Here is a 5,843-nt window from a genome sequence, read left to right as displayed (position 1 = left end):
AGTCGATTTTGCAGAAGTCAGTAAAAGTCCAAGATCGATTTTGAACAGTTTTGACAAAATCGAAAGATCGAAAAGTCGACTTTTAAGACAAGGCCAAAAATCGAAAAGTCTGAAAATCGACTTTTTGGTCAGAGACAAAAATGGAAAAGTCTAAAAGTCGACTTTTGCGCTCGATTACGTATCCCTAAAACGGTCATTGGGCCGTTTTTCTTCCAAAATGAAAATGGCCATGCTGTTACCATCAATCAGGAGCGTTATCGCGACATGATGACCATTTTTGTGATGCCAATTATTGATCGAAAGCGTATGAGGCAGTTCTGGTTTCAACAAGACGGCGCTCCACCGCACACAAGTCGCATAATAATCGATTTTCTGAAGAATTTGTTTCCAGGCCGTTTGATGTCGAAAAATGGTGATTTGGACTGGCCACCGCGTTAGCCAGATTTGACGCCGCCTGACTTCTTCTTGTGGGGATATTTGAAGTCAATGGGTTACGTTAACAAGCCAAGGACCGTAGAAGAGCTCAAGGGCAACATTCGTGAAGAAATAGCCGCTATTCCGGCCGAAATGTTGGCAAAAACGATGGAAAATGCAGCAAAAAGGGCACAATACGTCATCAACGCCAGAGGCGGCCATTTGAGAGATATCATATTCAAAAATTGATGTAAACAAATCTACTTGGAACAAATTAAATGATTAACATTGCCAACCGCCAAATTTTTATTTTTTTTCTTTGATTAAAAAAAAAAAACTTGGGTCCGTCGAATATGGGCAACCCTGTATATTGGATGTGGTAGTTGTACATAAATATTTACAGGGGTTTTCATATTTTGATATTTTCTAATATTATCCCACTTTCAAATTCACAGATGACAGCTATACATAGTTCTCGGTAATAATAGGTTAATATTTATCGGATTGAATGGATCAAACAATTTTGTTCTTTTTGTCTGTTTTTCTAATCGAAACGGGAAGTGGATCTGGACAAGGGATAATGATAAAATTTTCATTATATTGCGTTCATGTTTTCTCCAAGAAGCTAGTGTCTAGAGAAGATGACAACATGTGGAAGGAGATTTTTTGCACTTTAAATAAATTTCAACTATGCTGATCTAAGTGGTCGTATTGAGGCGTAAATGTGCACAGAATCTATATTTAGATCCATTGAAAACTTAAGCCAAGTGGTAGTTGGGTAGGTTACCATATGATCGGTTCCGTCCGACTATACTGTTCCTCTCACTGAATCTTCCTACCAAAAATTATAAATATTTGTCAAAAGGTGGACCAGTATTGATATTGTGTAGCTCCCTACGTTAGTAAATTGATTACAGGAAGGATAAAATATTAGGTTGTGCCAAGTTTGGTTCAAATGTGACACTTCGTTCCCATGGTATTACAATTTTGTGGGGAGGTACCACAAGGAGTGGACCGATATTATCCTTATTCGAAGTTTGAATTAACTTTGGAAGAAATATTACGATGTACAAAGTTGGGATTAAATCGTGCGTACTATACGGAAAGACTCCTTATTGTCTTAAACGAGTTTGGTGCAAAGAAATATGGGGTTTAAAACCAATACTTTGAAGAGGCACATTTTTGCCGCCAATCAGGCGACTTGGGTTCTTTAGTGTACCATTTCTATGAAATGGTTTAAAATTATGTATGTGAGCTATATGTAAATTTGGACCGATTTGAGCAAAAGTGGCATACATCATTTGCTATGCTGCACCAGAGCTCTGTCCAAAAGTTAATATCGATCGGTGCACAATTTGTATAAAGGATTATATCTACATCTTAACACACGTCATTCTAGACTCAATTCAATATGTTGTGCAAATTTCATGTATATGAAAGAAAAATAGGCCTTTCGGTGCACCATTTACAGAATGAATTATTTGGATGATAATAAATATGGGAGTTATATCTAAATCTGAACCGATTTCAGCAACTTTTAATACACGTCATTCTAGACTCAATTTGATACGCTATGCTTAATTTTGTATAAATCGAGAAAAATATAGGGATGAAAATATTTATTAACTGATTCATGGTAAAGTGTGTAAACAAAGATGTTTTTTTTTTTGAAACTCCAGGAACTCTGAAGGCCAAATTACAGCACCTTCGGTTGGAAGAACCCGTAATGCCAAATTAAAGTTTCATCAATGGGAAAATGCGGCTAAAATCTACAAAGCAACGAAAATGAGGAGAATATACCAAAACGGGAATATATATCAAAATTGTTCTGCAAAAATGTTGATCATTTTCCAAAAATCGGTAATGACAAAATTCAATCACTTCGATAGGGAAATCCGGCTAAAATCCAAAAAACAAATAAGGCGGTAATTTTATGGGGAGCTATACCAAAAGGTGAACTGACATTGATGACGGTAGGAAGATTTAACATCCAAATGAGAACCTAAAATAATTAAATAAAATAATCTGCAATTACAGTATTGCGAACCCCTAGCTAAGCAGGCATCGGGTTAACAGCCAGACAGTGTGTATCGGTGGTTTTCAAGGGGAACCCCAAGTCCACTGCGAAGAGCTTCCAAAATTGCATTCAACTATAAAGGTTGGAAATTCATTGAAGTGTCAGACAGGATGAAATACCTCGGAATAATCGTTCACGAAAGATTCGACTTCTGTCGCCATGTGGAATATGTGCTTTCAAAAGTCAAAAAGATTAACTTTGCCTATCAAAGGCTATTTCGAATGTGAGGAGGACTTTCTTTGGAGGTAAAGTTGCTAATATGCAATGGAATTTATAGACGTCCGGCTTATAGGAACACCTACAATGCAATCGACTTCAACCGAATCGATGTCTGCATGGTGAAATATGCCCTCAACATCCTGGAAAGGAGCCAGCTTGTAGAAAATGGAATAGTGGAACGATACCTGGAGTGCAACGAGGAACTTTGCAGCTGTGAGACGGAGGAGTCCTATATGATGACGATGGCCGTCTGATGTACTGTCATCGGAGGTACCACAGATTTGACGCCGATATTGAGCATGTATATAGTATAGGTCAATAAACGAAAAATTGTATATAATTTAATTGTAAGTTTAGATTTAAGGTAGTTTTAAGTTAATTTAAGTTTGGCCTATTTTTTTAATTTTTTAAGCATGTGAAGATTTAAAAATATCTGTATAAGTACTAGTTTGTTGAAAGTTTCGTCTAGCATTCCCAATGCGGCGCTAGTCTCCTTCACTGCAGTCTCGTGCACTCATATGTTCAAAATTATTTTATTGCTGTACCTTCATTGTCAAAAATTATAATTTTTATTTCCTCCTTAGTTAGTTAAGTACTGCTCATGGCAAAATAATAATCTTCTCATACATTAAAAAATTTCAAAAGATGGAAAACCGGAAAATTGTTTTGTATTTTTAAAGTCCATCTTTGAACTTGACAGCAAACATAGACCTAATCGAAATTAGGCTTGGAAGTATGTATGAATAAATCAGGAGGCACAACCGACCATGATTAAATCGTAGTTGTGGATCATGCTAATATTAGCAGAAAGGAGTTCGTCGCCGTCGTCTAGGTCAAGTGGGGTTGCTGTCACCATCGTCGGACTGCACTGTGCGTTTTAATTTCTCTAGTTATTGTACCACAAAAAAATTCTTATGACTACCCTGTCCCTCGCTGAATCTATCCCAGGTTGTAGTCATATTTTCCGAGCTGTCATATGGGAAGCATTAAGTACCCCAGAAAATAATCCGATTTATCCGATGATTCATTCTTCGTACAGATGCCCTCGCCTACGCGAATTTGCAAATACAACGCCAACTAACCGAGAAAAATTGTGATGATTTTGGCCTCATACCGATGTGCTTGCAATCTTCTTTAAATTTGACAGACCTCTTTAAATAAAATTGCGAAGATCTTATTGAAAATGTCCTTAGAGACTATGTTTCGTTCTGAAAAACTATGCTTTTTTTATTCTTCATATAAACGAAGCTCATAATCTGTCATAGTTGTCAATTATATTATCTTCTGTTTTGGCATAGCTCGATCGTATTGGTCTTTCAATTTGTTTTTATACCTACTTTCCACCCCATGGAACCAAATAGTTAAGTAAAGTTCCGATGCTACCACATCATTGGCGTTATGTGGCATAAGTATTTCTGTTTCTGGAGGACAAATTTTCGAAATACCCAAAGTGGACTGGCCTTTATGTATGGGAATATGAATGTGTATAAAAATTCGTTATCGTTTCAGAAATCGAAATTCCAAATTACGAAAACCTAACCTACCCTTCACCACACTGTGGTACAGAGTATTATGTCTTTGTGCATATGTTGTAACAGGCAAAAAAATCGAGATAGACCCATGGTTCCTTTTGAGAATATGCATATAATCACTTTCTGAGTCGATTTATGCATGTCCGTCCGTCCATGTATTTTTGTTAACAAAGTACAGGTCGCATTTATGATCCGATTTTGATGAAATTTAGCACAGGTCACTTAATTGGCCCAAGGACGAACCCTATTGATATTGGAGAAAATCGGTCCACGTTTAGGCCTACCTCCCATATAAGGGTTTTGAGGCTATTTAGCGCGTTTTTAACTGAATTCGATGAAATTTGGTACTTTGAGTTCTACTAAAAATTATAGATATAGGTCCAGTTTATCTGGTAGTCTCCATATAACGGTACTCCCAAAAATTTTTGGTATTTTGGGGGTTCTTTTTCGATTTTTTGTATTTTTCGACCGAATTGACTGTAATTTAGTACGTCGAGTTCTTATTAGGAAGCAAATCTCTCCACTATATATTTTAAATATTGGTAAATTTTTTCCGGTAGCCCCCATATAGGGGTACACCCCCCCCCCCCCGCCCCCTTTTACGGTATTTTGGGGTTCTTGAGCGCGTTTTTCAACCAAATTCTTTGTAATTTTGTTTTTTTGTAGTCGTATATGGTAACAAAAATTATTAATATTCGCCCCACACACACAAAAATTGGAGAAAATCGGTTAAGATTTAGACATAGCTCCCATATATATTTTCGTCCGATTTTAACTTATTGATGCACCAAACTCCCAATAGTGATCCGATTGAGACAAAATTTTGCACAGAGTATTGAATTTGTTGAAATCGGTTCAGATTTAGATATAGCTCCGATTTATAGTTTCGTCCGATTTAATGTAAATAGTGCACCAAACTCCCAATAGTGGTCCGACTAAAGCAAAATTTTGCACAGAGTACTGAATTAGGTCCCGACTGATGTATGTGAAATTTTGTCGGAATTGGTTAAGTTTTAGATATAGCAGCTATATATAGTTTCGTCCTATTTTATGTAAATGAAGCTCCATACTGTCAATATTTATCCGATTGAGACAACATTTTGCACAGAGTACTGAATTAGGTCCGGACTGATGTATGCGAAATTTCTATATCTACAGGATATTGTACATATTAACATGTCTTGCATGTACCCATAGTGGTGAAGGGTATCATATAGTCGGCCCCTCCGACTTTTGAACTTTTCTTACTGGTTTACATTATAAAAACCCTATTACCACTTCGTTTGAAAATACGGATATAACCTTTAAAATATCGAAATTGGCGTGAAACCAATATATCGACCTTTATTGTGAGGGTATATCTAATTCGAACTCTGGAAATTAATTCCCATCACTCCAAACACGATTCCACTTTTTCTTAATTTTATTGCTTTTAAAATCGCTATGCTATTCCCTTTTATGGTTTTAATATTTAATATTCTGGCAAAAAGTGACCCTCCCGTATGTGTGTGTTTGTTTGCTTTTGTGATTGTGTGTTTCAGTGTATGTATGTATATTCCCTAACGTACAAAATACTTATATAACTACTTGCATTTTTTATT

The sequence above is a fragment of the Musca vetustissima genome, unplaced genomic scaffold (assembly GCF_032173495.1).
Source record: "Musca vetustissima isolate MV318-11 ecotype Yass unplaced genomic scaffold, APGP_CSIRO_Mvet_v1 utg106830, whole genome shotgun sequence".
NCBI lineage: Eukaryota > Metazoa > Arthropoda > Insecta > Diptera > Muscidae > Musca > Musca vetustissima.
This window is presented reverse-complemented; position numbering follows the sequence as displayed.